The 13,782-nt window shown below is 35.6% G+C and overlaps 1 protein-coding gene across 9 annotated transcripts in view; it reads left to right on the plus strand.

Annotated features, from left to right (window-relative positions):
• IKZF2 (IKAROS family zinc finger 2) overlaps window positions 1–13,782 on the plus strand; it is a 150,373-nt gene that overhangs the window by 15,718 nt on the left and 120,873 nt on the right. The gene's annotated exons all lie outside the window — the stretch shown is intronic.

Genomic DNA, 13,782 nt, shown 5'->3' on the forward strand with positions numbered 1-13,782 from the left:
CATTTTTAGGTATTACTTTAAAAGTCAAACACTTGAAAAACACTGATTCTAATATAGTGTTTTGAAATATGAAATGAATTCTATTGTAGTGCTGAATGTTCTACAAAATGTTTGAAAGCAGTAATAGATTTTGTTTGGACATAACTGAAAACTAGAAAAAGAAAGATATTTTCTGTGAGTCTGCTGTTTTTAAATTCTCAAAATATGAATTACACACCACCATCTGTCTGAACTATGACACATTAATGACCTAATGACAGTTTTTGGATTCAATTTTTTGGAAACAAAAACAAAAAAGAAACACCCCTCTGTCCCTCCCCAAGAAAAAAACCCCCACAATTTAAAGTGAATTCTTTTTACAAAATTATTATTATAGTAAGGCTATTTGCATAAAATTTTTGATGAATTTGTGTAGCTTTAGTTGGTCTCACAGTTTGAGTACAATAGCTGGAAACAAATTTGAAGAGAGTATTTTTTCAGCAAATCAGAAGCTTTAGTTAACTAAACAATTGCTTTCATACAACTGTATGTACAAGAAAGTGCCATATGTCTTTTAAAAACATATGTGTTTTTAAACTTGTGAGCACACTTGTGTATGTGCATATGTGTGAATGCAAAGAATAAGGAATATGAAAGAAATATCACACTATTGATAGAGTTCATGTTGGAGTATGGGAGGGTAAACAGGGCATTTTATCATTTATCCCAAATCTGTATTATTTGGATCTTTCCCAAAAGATCTTTTACTTGCGTAATTAAAAACAAAACAAAACAAAACAAAACAAAACACCCTAATTCAGGCGTCTTCTCAAAGAAATAAAGTCTGAAGCTTTTCTGTAAAAGAGCTAGTCATAGCTCTGATCTCATGGGTTTATCCTTGAAATTTCAGTGATGTTATAGAGTCATGAAAATGGATTACTGCCATTAATGATAAATACTGAAGCCAGGGGTATTCTGGTATACAAATGGTGTCTATAGACTCTTTGAATATTATTTTAGATTTAGTCTGGATAGAGGGTATTAATTGCTATAATACAGTGGAATTAATTGCTATAATAAAGTGCATTTTTTTATGAGTGATATTCACTCATAGCAGGAGATGCTGTAAATAGTGTTCATATCAGTGTACTTCTGGCAGTGGTAAGGAGACATAGCATTATGATACCAAAATAAATCTGAGTAGAGTGAGTTAAAACTTGTACCCTGTGTATGATAATCAAGATTACTTTAAAAAGTGCTTTAGTCTCTTTTTCATGTCCATCAATTTAAAACTCCACTGAGTGTTGCTAATGTTTACATTAAATCTTTTAAGGATATACCATTTTTAGCAAGACAACTGTGGTTTGTTGCTAATGGGAGTAGGACCTGTGAAAATAACTTGAGGCATATGAATGGGAAGAGCAGAGGTGTGAAGTGTAAGGGAACACAGAAGAGAGCTAGTTCAAGAAGGAAGAAAATAAAAATGCTGAATGCAGGAGTGAGGGGCAAGGCACAGAACCCACTAGAGTTCCTGGATCCACCAGAGAGGAATAGGGCAAATGGAAAATAGGATCTTTCCCTCCTTTTTGCTTCTTTCAGAAAGTATAAAGATCTGAATTTATAAGCTAATTAAAGAAGCTACATGTTTGAATGATGAGGGATGTGGCAATAAGATTAGAATGGTTTCTGGTGATAAATACTGAGATTCAGTAGAAAGAAGTTTACTTCTTCACATATCTGAAAGCCAGAGAGTAGACGATTGGGGTGGACTGGTTAGCAGAACTGGAGTACTACGGGTTTCAGTCTAGGAAGATGAGCCGATGGGAGCAGTAATAGAGGTTGGTAGAACCTAGAATAGATTGCTTGCTGTCATAAACAGTGGCATTACTGATGGCCCCACTTTGGACTAATCTATTCCTTTTCTCTTTTGCAAAAGTGACTGTGTAGTATACTGTGTGTGAGAGATACCTTAACTGGTTGTATTTCTGAATTATCACCAATGCAGTAAACTTTGGTCTTGTCCCTCAGCTGCCTTTTTACTTCAGTGGGAAAGGGATTAGGGAGTTAGGGAAACAGTAAGAACTTTCTCTTCTCTTCTCTTCTCTTTCTTTCTTTCTTTCTTTCTTTCTTTCTTTCTTTCTTTCTTTCTTTCTTTCTTTCTTTTCTTTCTTTCTTTTTCTTCTTTCTTTCTTTCTTTTCTTTCTTTCTTTCTTTCTTTCTTTCTTTCTTTCTTTCTTTCTTTCTTTCTTTCTTTCTTTCTTTCTTCCTTCCTTCCTTCCTTCCTTCCTTCCTTCCTTCCTTCCTTCCTTCCTTCCTTCCTTCCTTCCTTCCTTCCTCTTGGGAGGTGGCAATGAAGAAGGAACTTGATATTGAGCAGATGAGATGGGGTTTTGCATCCAGTTTTTGTTCTCTGATCTGTTGTTTTTCCATTTTCCCCCTGAAGTAACTAAGACACAAGCACTGAGTGTTTTAAAAGACTTTCTTAAGATCATACTCTGTCAGAGATTTAGAATTCCCAAGTTGGCTTTTACCCACTAGAACACTCTTCTAAAATTAACCTTCTGATAATACTGCAGTTAAAATTTATCAGACATGAGATGAAGTTTACATGTGTATTATTGTTGAATGAAAGGTTTGCTAAGCCCATAAATAATAAAAACAAGATCAGGGTATATGTTTAACTTGCTTAAGAAAACAAACTGTTTTTAAGCCTATTATTTAAGCCTAAGTAACATTTTATTTTTAAGACACTTTACGCTATTTGAAATACTTTCACATCTAACATACAATGTGCTTATTAAAATTTGAGCTTAAATATTTATTTAAGCAGTCCCTGAGGACTTTATTCTTCCTGGCAGTACTTAAGCATTTTATTTGTCACTAGAAAATAATAAGCATATATTTTTTAAAAAATTACAGGATTGAATACATTTTCCCCTTCCCCTTCCTCCATAGTATAAAAAAGTGAGCCCTGGTATTGTATGTCAAATCTGTGACCCCCTAGCCAGATAGTTCATCTCTTGGCATCTCAGTTTGTAAAACAGGTACGTTAATATCTGCCTTGTCAGAGGAGTGCTGAGCTTTGGAAAGAATATACATAAAGTCTCCAGAATGGTGACTGGCACATGGTAAGTAAACCAGAATGGTAGCTATTATTTTATTGTTAGATAAAAAGAGTATAAGACAAAACTTGAATCAAGTAATTGAGAAATAGATCCCACAAACATGTTATATTAAATAGTCTTCTAGGAAGGACATGCTGTGAGACTGCTTTTAATCAACAATTTTAATAATAGTAAAAAAAAAGAGTGAAAAGCATTGCCAATAAAACACAAGATATCTCCATCATTGACTAGATATTTTTATTATTCATCTGTCTGAGTGCTGTCAGATAGTCCTTGTTTGAAAAGAAATGTGTGTGCAAGTATGAGGCAATTATTAATTCTGTTGTATTCAAATCAATTACTAAAGAAATGAAACTAAAATTATCCTAATTAAAGCGAATCACAAATAAACCTGCTCTGTTTGTGAGGGATATAATTGAAATGGTAATTACTCAGTAGTAATGCATTTCATTTGAGGATAGCAGTTCAGAAGATGTGTTCATGGCAGGACTTGACTGGAGGGTGTGTCTCCCTGTTGACCTGGCCCAGAGTGATCTTTTAGCAGGGACTTGTTCACTTGTTTACTAGATGTGTTGGTGAATTCCCAATATGGTTCTGCAGTTTCGTGAATTCCATACTCATGGTGCCGTGTGTCCTACATCAGAATACATCGCTCTGTTGTATATCTGGAATTATCAACTATGTATCAGACCCTAGTAATGTTCATTTTTTCCCCTTTTATCCTGTGAGCAATCAAGGAGAAAAGTAGATATTCTTTTTAAAAGATTTTATAGCAGAGTATGTATAAACAGACTACTCATAGTTCATTTGGTTAAAAGGTGCAAAAATCTTTGTAAATCCCAATGAGATCATTTAAAGATACACAATTTGCTTTTCATGTCCAAGTTGAACTTTTCTTGGGTCAGGGTTACTATTAGCATGGTGACAGTGCAATCACTCTTCCAAACCAAATGACCCTTTTTATCCAGGAGTAATTTCTTCTTTAAAAACAAGGAAGGCTTTATCACTTCCTATCTTGTTTTACCAAGACTCCCTTACTTGTGTTCATCTTATCTCCCCTGTGTGACTGCAATCTCCTTGAGGGTAGGGGAAATGACATAATCTCTGCAGCCCAAGGATAGCACACAGATGAACAGGCTTGGATTTATATCGGCTGTGTTGTGTATTAGCCTTCACTTCCTCATTGGTAAATAAGGGAAAGTTGGTACTTGTCTCTTGGGGTTGTTGTGAGGATTAATAAAATAACTTTAGCTAAAGCTCCTGTCATACTGCCTAACACATTTCAAGAAATAATTCAAGAAATATTAGTTACTCTTTTCTATAGAAGTTAGCACAGTGCCTTATACATAGTAGTCTCTCAATTAAGAAAGTTGCCTGTTAATTTTTAAATACATTAGGAGGTTAATATGTGTTGCTTATCTGACTGGATACATTAGAGACATATCTCAGTTTTTCCTGTAAGTTATTACTTAGATTGACCCTTACAGGTTTGGTCACTTCAGCACTGTGTGTGCTGTGGATACCAGAGATGAAATCACCCAGCTAGTCTTTTTACTCACAAAGCAGTTTTAAAATAAATGGTCTAAAGTTAGCACTAGCTTAGACTCTTTTTTTCTTAACACACATTCAGGCTGATAGTACAGTATACAATACTGCAGAATACTACATTGGACTAAAAGTTTCAGGTACTTAGAAGTTTCACATGGCTTCATAAAAATACATCTTTTCAGGCCAATGTCACTCTCTCTAGAATATAGAGATAGGTTTTATAAAAGACTTTAAAAGATAGATAGATAGATAGATAGATAGATAGATAAAAAGAATTGAAATTCAGTCCGAGACACTTTGGTTATTTGTTGGCATTATTTAGAAAGTCTATAGTTTTAAAGTTATTATTACTATTATTATTCTGAAGATTTCTAATCTTCGTGATCTAAGTAAGATCTTCCAAATTATAAACATGCCCATTTACTAGACACATGTGAAAATGGGATATCATATTGCTGTTGTTTCAGTGAACTCTTATCCAGTAGCTCAGTCCCAAAGATCATTTAAAAACCTACGAATCAAATGACCCTTCCTTAAAACTGTACACAGTTCTGCTTATGCTAGATTGTGAGGCCAGACTTCAATTTTCTTAGTGCAACTGTGTTAATTATCACATTTGTTCATGATGATCATAACAGTACCTAGAATCAGTTACACAACCTTTACAAAGGCTTTTTTTTTTTCCAGTTTTTATCTGAATCCTTTCTTGAAATCCTGTTTAAATGTGTCCAGGTAATTTTAGATGAGCAGAGGTTATCTAGTTTTGCCAACATTTGTTTGTAATCATTCCTATAGCTACAAGAATTAAGGCAGTATATTTAATAGCTTGGAGAATACTAAGTCTTCTCCTTATTTATATTGTAAAATATCATCATCTTATCTTTTTATTACTTCTCTACCTTTGAGTTTTCTTTTTTTTAAAGTTACAACAAAATTGTATATTATTTGGAAGCTCGTGAAATTTAGTTCTCTTGACATAAGGTTCTGTAAATTAAGCCCATTATATTTAACTGGCGCATATAGGAAAACAATGTACTTAATCCTAACTAAAATGAAAAGTGCTTGTATCCATATAGTAGCAATTTAATGATAACAGGTTATCTGCATTTTTATGCTGAAAAGGAACCCTTGGTGGTAATCAATCTGTGATTTTCTATTTGCCGTTTTTTTTCTCTTTGTTTTGTGAGTGGTTGGTTTTGAATTGCTGTAAAACATTTTTAGCTGCTAGCAAGTTTGTTTTTAATCAGTTAATGAGCATTGTTACCTACTTGGCTGGCTCTTCAGGATGGTGACAAACTTCACTCCTCCAAATGCTTCCTTTTCAAGTGTGGAGTTCATTTTTGGATGTTAATATATTTTCAGTATCATGTATCTGGATGGGTACAACGCTGATGACTGATGCCTGTTAATTGTGTTTATCACTTTATAATAAGCGTTTTATTGTTTTAAAATGCTCTCATACTTTGAATTTTGTGTTTTTACTTCTCTGTTGCCTATGAGACCTTGGGCTTAGAAATTAGTATTTATTTCAAAGTTTCTACTTTTATCATATGTTTTGATTTTCTAGGTTACTGGCTATTGAGTTAAAGGAAATGATCCAGTTAGTTGAAATCAAAAAGCTAGAGGTTTTTGGTAGAAATGTGAGAAGTATATACTGCCTCTAAGGGAAAGATATAAAGAAGGAATGGCTTCATTAGAAGGGTCATAATCAGTGGCTGCCAATTACTTAGTGAACAGGAAACATCTGGTGCTCCCCTTCATCTATTAGCAGCCCTTACGTCTCCATCGGCAGGTCCTCCTCTCAGTTTATTTGGGTACTGATGATGCTTTGACTTTCAAGTCTGTATTTGGTATTGTTCCTTTTCTCATACTCACAGTCCAGTGCCTCAGAAAACATTGGCTCCACATCTAAAATACGTCCTGAATGTGCGTAATTCTGACCATGTTCACTTCGACAACTTTGCTCTGAGCTACCATCATTTCCCAATTCTCTAAGCCTAAAATACTGCAGAAACTTTTATCTGCCCTTCCTGCTTTATTCTTTCTCTTCTGTTCCCCTTAATCTACCAAATAGGCAGAACTGGACTTTCTAAAACCTAAATCAGATTATAACAATCCATTGCTTTAAACACAGAAGTTTTCTACTGAAAGTAGAATAAAATTAAAATTCCTTCCTAAAGTCTACAAGATTCTAAAGGTTGTGGCCCCTGCCTCCATCTCTGAGCCCCTCTTCCTTCATTCACTAAACCTTCAAAATACCTTCTATTTTTCTTCTTGGACATGGCACATTTGTTCCTTTGAGGATCTTTGTACTTACTGTTCTTTTTGTTTGGAATACTCTTCCTTCATAACTTTGCATGAAAGCCTCCTTTTCTTCTCTCAGTTCAACTGTTGCCTCCTTGGAAAGGCTCTTCCTGAGCACCGCAGGTAAATAAGCCCCTCACAGGCATTCTATAACATTACTCTATTTTATTGTCTTTGCTATATTTACTAGTCTCTGAAATTATCTAATTTATTTATTTGTCTATTCTCCCAACACATACTTGAGCATTTGTATTGGTTACTCACATAGTCAGAGTCAGGAACATAGTAGATGACAAATGTGGGCTCAAAGGCCAACTGAATTCCTATCCTTTGCCTTCCATAAAATAGAATTCTCTGTGTGTGTGTATGTATGCACACACACACCTGTATAGTAAACACAGTATTTTGTGTTGTGATATCCATTCTAAAGCCTATATTTTAGAAATCTGTATATTGAGGCCCATGGTCACCTGGGGAGAGAATAGCAGAACAATGATTTAAAACCTTGTCTTCTGGCTTTTGGCTTGGTGTACCTTCCCTTACATAAGACGTTCATTTCTTCTTTTTATTCATTTGTTTATTTACTCCATTTAAAGCAAATATTGGGTACCTGTCTGCCCTGGAACATAGCAGTCCCCGTGGGTGTAGCTGTTCTTGTATTTTGAGGTGAGATCCAGTGGAAGTGGTTAAGAGTACTGACTTTCAAGTTACGTGGACTTGGGTTTGACTCCTGGCTCTGCTTCTTACTTTAAAGTTAAGCCTTAGGAATTGCTGATATTTGATTGTTTTTCAACTGTGTGACCTTGGGAATATTCCTTGGATTTTCTACATTCACTTCCCTCAGCTACAAATAATAGGTTTTAAGATTTTACCTTAAGAAGTTAAACCTTTCATAAGGTTTTAAGAAATAAGTGCAATAACTTACATAAAGCATTTAGCTAATTTTCTGGCACAATTAACTTATTGTTTGTAGATTGTAAATATTTCATTATGGTTTTTATACTTATCAGACATGGTTCCTAAGATGTGTCAACTCAGACTCAAGTTATTTCTTGCCTTGTAGAGAATATGTTTATTTTTCTGACCTGATTGTTACAATATTTATTATTTATTTATTTTAGAGAGAGAGAGCATGAGCACACATGAGTGGGGGGAGGAGTAGAGCGAGAAGGAGAGAGAGAATCTTAAGCAGACTCCCCACTAAGCCCGGAGCCCAACATGGGGCTCCATCTCACAACCTCAAGATCATGACCTGAGCTGAAATCAACAGTCAGGTGCTTAACCCAGAGCCACCCAGGTACCCCTTGATTGTTAATAGCATTTAGAATATTTTCCATTAAAAACCAAAAAGTTTGACATGTAAATTTCACTGTTTCACAAATCATTTGTGGTGTTTCATAAACGTATTTTATAATGGTAACTTTATTTAGCTTTTCTATTTGATTTTATATTATACTTAATAGTATTTTAATTATTATGGTTGATTATCATGGTGATTTAATAGTCTCTGAGTACTTAGGAAAGGGAATGCTTTATAAAAACAATCAAATCTCATTTTTTTAGTTCCTAGGATGCTTTGGAAATACTTTTTTTTGTTAATTGAATGAAAGAATCACATTATAATTTTTAGAAAATAAAATTGATTATATACCCAAAAGTTCTGATGATAGATTAGAATCTAAGGAGAAAATGGAAACAAGTATATTATTGAGTCCAAATTACCTTTATTTGGATTGGATTAACTGCCTTCGTTCTGTGGCTGTATGTGTGTAATATAGATCAATAAGGTGTTCAGAATGGGATTAACTATCTGGAAGGAAATGGTGTTATCTAAACCCTACAGCTGGAAAATATGAGAATTAGAAACTTGATTAATAATGGATCACGTCATTATCCAATGATTAAAGACTGCTGGGTGGAACTGACATGGTGGGGTTTTCTTTTTGGAAAATAATATCTTAATTGTAGTGGTGTTCCACTTGGCATTTAGTAAAAATGCAATTCACTGAGAACACATTTAGGGTTTAGAAAGAGACCTAACCTCTGTAGCTTAGTGGTTTAGTGCCTCTGATGCAGAGTTGGGGAGAGGTTTAAAATTAGGATATAAAATCAGAACAGCATGACTTTAGCTAATGTACTGTTTGCCCTTGACCCCTTCTCCGCAGCTTGCTAGTAACGATAGGTCTTTGACGAGTGTAACTGCCTTATGCCCATTTTATTTAGTTTTCATAGCTAATGAATAATAAGAAAAAAAAGTCCACCAGGACCTGATTGTTTACCTCTCTAATAGCAATTTACAGATGGTACATACTGTGGCTGTTACAAACTATGTCCTATAATAGCATTTGATGTAAGTAGCTGCTCACCATTCTGTATTGTGGTTGGAGCAGGAGAAATAGAAAATTGGTCATTTCCCGGCAGATAGCAGTAAGTTTCAATTCAGTCAGAATGCCGTATGTACTGTGATAGGTTTATAATTATTACCCAAAGATTGATGGTTTTTTGGTGAGTGTAAATTTGTGCAGCTGTAATCCATTAAGAAATCAATAATCATTCCATTCTGATGTGTAGTTCCTACTCACTGTTATAAATGTATACCCAGAGCTGAAACCAATCCCCCCTCTTTTTTTGAAATTATAGTTGACACTATTAGAAATGAGGGCATTATTATAACATTTTTTTCTTTAATCAGATTCCTTTTTCTTTGCTTGTGTTCTTTTGTCCCATATGGCATCCTAATGAAAGGCTGTATATTTTCTTAACATAAGAAAATTATTTAGACCTTTTTACTGTTTCTGTCTTCATCTTTTACTTAGCTGTTTCATGGCAAATTATTTATATGTTTAAAGTACCTCAGTGTTTCTTTCTGTAATGTGAAGGTCATTTATTAACAAATCTACGTGATCAGGAAAGTGGTAGGTTCTTCCTTTTAAAATAAATTTTAACCTTGAAACTATGATATTCTCATAAAAACCAAGTTTAACATTTATTAACTTGCACCTGCTAAGCACTGTGCTAGATGCTATTGGGGGAAGGAAGGCTGGGGACAGCATTGACCCTGCTCTCAGAAGAGCATACATTTTAGAGAAAGAGAGACTCAAATCAGCACAAATAACCTAAGGATGTGAAGAAAGAAGAACAGTGGTGGAGGAAATGTCAGCTCTGAAACCATCCATTATGTAAGTTCCGAACTGGAACTTTGGTGTTAGGGTATGCTGGTGCTGGGGATGATGGGGTGTGGGTAGTGAGCTTCATCCCACAGGGGATGTGGCCAGTATTACAAAATTCTGCCATGGTCTGGGGCTGAAGAGTAGTCTACATAAAGATTCTAAAGAAAAGTGATATAGGGACAGAGTGTAAAATTAAAACAGTGGAGAAAGATATAAAATGAAAAGTAAAGGCCCTACTGCCTCGGTAGTCCCAGTCCTCAATTTCTGAATTGTCTTTCCATAATTTTTTCATGTATTCATTCCAGCATGGTTAGTAAAGTGGTAGTTCAGCTGTAATGTAGATCACCATGTCTCTATGTATTTTTTTGTTTAGTACAAGTAGGATTACACTGTGCCTATTGACTTATGACTTGACTTTTCATTTAGGGGTTTCTTTCTTTCTATCAACACTTTGTTCTTGAGTGCATGTAATTCTGTTAGACACTGAGGATACACTGTGATTTATTTAGCTAGTCCTTCACTGATGAACATTTAGTTTGTTTCTGGGCTTTTGCTCTTACATACACAGTGTTATTATGAATATCCTTGTCCATACATTTACCTTTACATACATCCTTAGGATAATTTGGCTGTAGATTTGCTATGTCAAAAAATCTGTGCAGTGATCATCTTTGTGGACAAAGTATGGTCATATTGCCTTTTGAAAAGGTTACCAGTTCACACTACAAGTAACTTGTGAGTCTCTGTTTTGTCATCTTTGACAACATTGAATTTTATTGATTTTGATTAATCTGATGGGGGAAAATAGTATGTAGGGATATTTGACATTTCTTAATTATGCTTACATAAGCATTATTTCATATGTTTGTTGGTGGGGATTTCTGTGTCTAATTTTTGTCCCCGAGGTTCATTTCTGTTTTAGCATGCAGGAGAAATTATAATTAAAAGCTCTATTAAGAACTTTGAGAAAGGAAGAAAAAAGGTTTTATTTTGGGGTCCATGTTTTGAGGCAGATTTGATGGAAGAATGCCTATCATTTGATGTTAAGTAAAAACTTCAGAATGTTGAATACTCTATAGCAGAAGATGTAGCTTTTGTTTCACTGCTTGGTTCATCTTGGCAAATCACGTAAGTAATCCATCCAAGGTATTTAGCATAGCACTTCAGTAAAGTTCAGAGGTTAAGGAAATTTTATTATATAATGAAACCTGGCTATCCATGTAACAGCAATTATTTTAGGAGGAAAGAATGTGTATCTAACAAGTAGAAGTAGGAAACAGTCAATAAAACTAAAAGGCAATCTATGGAATGGGAGAAGATACTTGCAAATGACATATCTGATAAAGGGTTAGTATCCAAAATATATAAAGAAATTTTAAGATTGAACACCCAAAAAACAAATAATCCAGTTAAAAAATGGGCAGAAGACATGGATAGACATTTTTCCAAAGAAGACATACAGATGGCCAACAGACGTGAAAAGATGCTCAACTTAGTTGTTGAATCAGGGAAATACAAATCAGGGAAATACAAATCAAAAATACAATGAGATATTACCTCACACCTGTCAGAATGGCTAAAATTAACAACACAGGAAACAACAGGTGTTGGTGAGGATGTAGAGAAAGGGGAACCCTCTTAACACTGTTGGTGGGAATGCAAACTGGTGCAGTCACTCTGAAAAACAGTGTGGATGTTCCTCAAAAAGTTAAAAATAGAATTACCTCGGGATGCCTGTGTGGCTCAGTTGTTAGGCGTCTGCCTTCAGCTCGGGTCATGATTCCACGGTCCTGGGATTGAGCCCCACATCAGGCTCCCTGCTTAGCAGGAAGCCTGCTTCTCCCTCTCCCATTCCCCTGCTTGTGTTCCCTCTCTCACTGTGTCTCTCTCTGTCAAATAAATAAATAAAATCTTTTAAAAAAATAGAAATTACCCTATGACCCAGCAATTGCACTACTAGGTATTTACCCAGAGGATACAAAAATACTAATTCAAAGGAATACAAATACTTGCACCTTGATGTTTATAGCAGCATTATTAACAATAGCCAAATTATGGAAAGAACCCAAATGTCCATCAACTGAAGAATGGATAAAGAAGTGGCACACACACACATACACAATGGAATATTACTCAGCCATCAAAAAGAATGAAATCTTGCCATTTGCAATGGCATAGGTGGAGTTAGAGAGTATAATGCTAAGCAAAATAAGTTAGAGAAACACAAATACCATATGATTTCACTCATGTGGAATTTAAGAAACAAAACAAATGAACATGGATGGGGGTGTGGGGGAGAAGAGAGGCAAACCAAGAAACAGATTCTTTTTTTTTTTTAAAGATTTTATTTATTTATTTGACAGACACAGCGAGAGAGGGACACAAGCAGGGGGAGTGGGAGAGGGAGAAGCAGACTTCCCGCAGAGCAGGGAGCCCGATGCGGGGCTCGATCCCAGGACCCTGGGACACGACCCAAGCCAAAGGCAGACGCCTAACGACTGAGCCACCCAGTCTCCCTCAAGAAACAGATTCTTAACTACAGAGAACAAACTGATGGTTACAAGAGGGGAGGTGGACGGGGGCGTGGGTTAAATAGGTGTTCGATTTAAGGAGTACACTTGTGATGAGCACCGGATGTTGTATGTAAGTGATTAACACTAAATTCTAAACCTGAAACTAATATTGCACTGTAAAAACTTAGAGAAAAAAATAAAAAGTAGAAGTAGCAAGCAAAGAATAAAGAAATAAAAAGGTATTACTTAAAAATTGTTTGATTAATTACATTTAAGGTGCTAGGTAAGGTATAAGCGGATAAGAAGCTACCTGTGTAGGACCCAATTTCTCCTTTCCTATTTCAAGACTGGTGGAGATCTCTGAGCCTTTCAGTCAATAAGCAGTTTGAATTGCCTGAAAACTTTCAGGCTAAGTCTAATCTTGAAAAATACTGGAGTCTAGTCCTCTTTTTGTTTTCTTGTACACTTTTCTGGAAACTACTGGGTTTAGACTTGCCCTGTGTTTTACTCACATGGGAAACTGAAATATACGAGAGCGGAGAAGATTTATTGCATGACAAATATGTTTTTCATGAGCAATTTTGTATCCAACTGTGTTTTCTAGTTTTGTAGCTCCTACTCTGTCCTAAGAACTAGATTGTTGTGGCCTGCTGTCACCAGGACCTGGGTTTGTTCTTTAACTCAAAGAGAATATTAAGGGAGAGCAAACTTGTACCTCTTTCCCTTTCTCTCTTCCCTAGAATGGTGGTGTGAGGACATAGCTGATTGAACCTCTGCCTTTTGCCTGCAAAATCACATTTAAAAATAGCAGGCTTCCAAGTTTTCTTCTGGGGCTACTTTGTGTGTGTGTGTGTGTGTGTGTGTGTGTGTGTGTGTGTTTAGTGTGTACCCATGTCATTCATCTCACCACTGAAAATAACCCTGATGAATCAAACACTTACTTGGAAGTGACCCCAGAGGTCATTTAGAACAACTTCCTAAACAAAGCAAGAATATCCTTGACAGCATGCATGACAGGTGGTCTCTGGGATTTTGTTTGACTCCTTCCAGCGCTAAAGGAAGGAAGCTCACTGTTGCATTGTTGATCGACTCTAATTCTTAGAAAGTTCTTCCTTACATTGAGTTCTCATCTGCCTCTCTGGA

Source organism: Callorhinus ursinus, unplaced genomic scaffold (assembly GCF_003265705.2).
Source record: "Callorhinus ursinus isolate GAN/ISIS: 27379988/994484 unplaced genomic scaffold, GSC_fseal_2.0 scaffold2, whole genome shotgun sequence".
Lineage (NCBI taxonomy): Eukaryota > Metazoa > Chordata > Mammalia > Carnivora > Otariidae > Callorhinus > Callorhinus ursinus.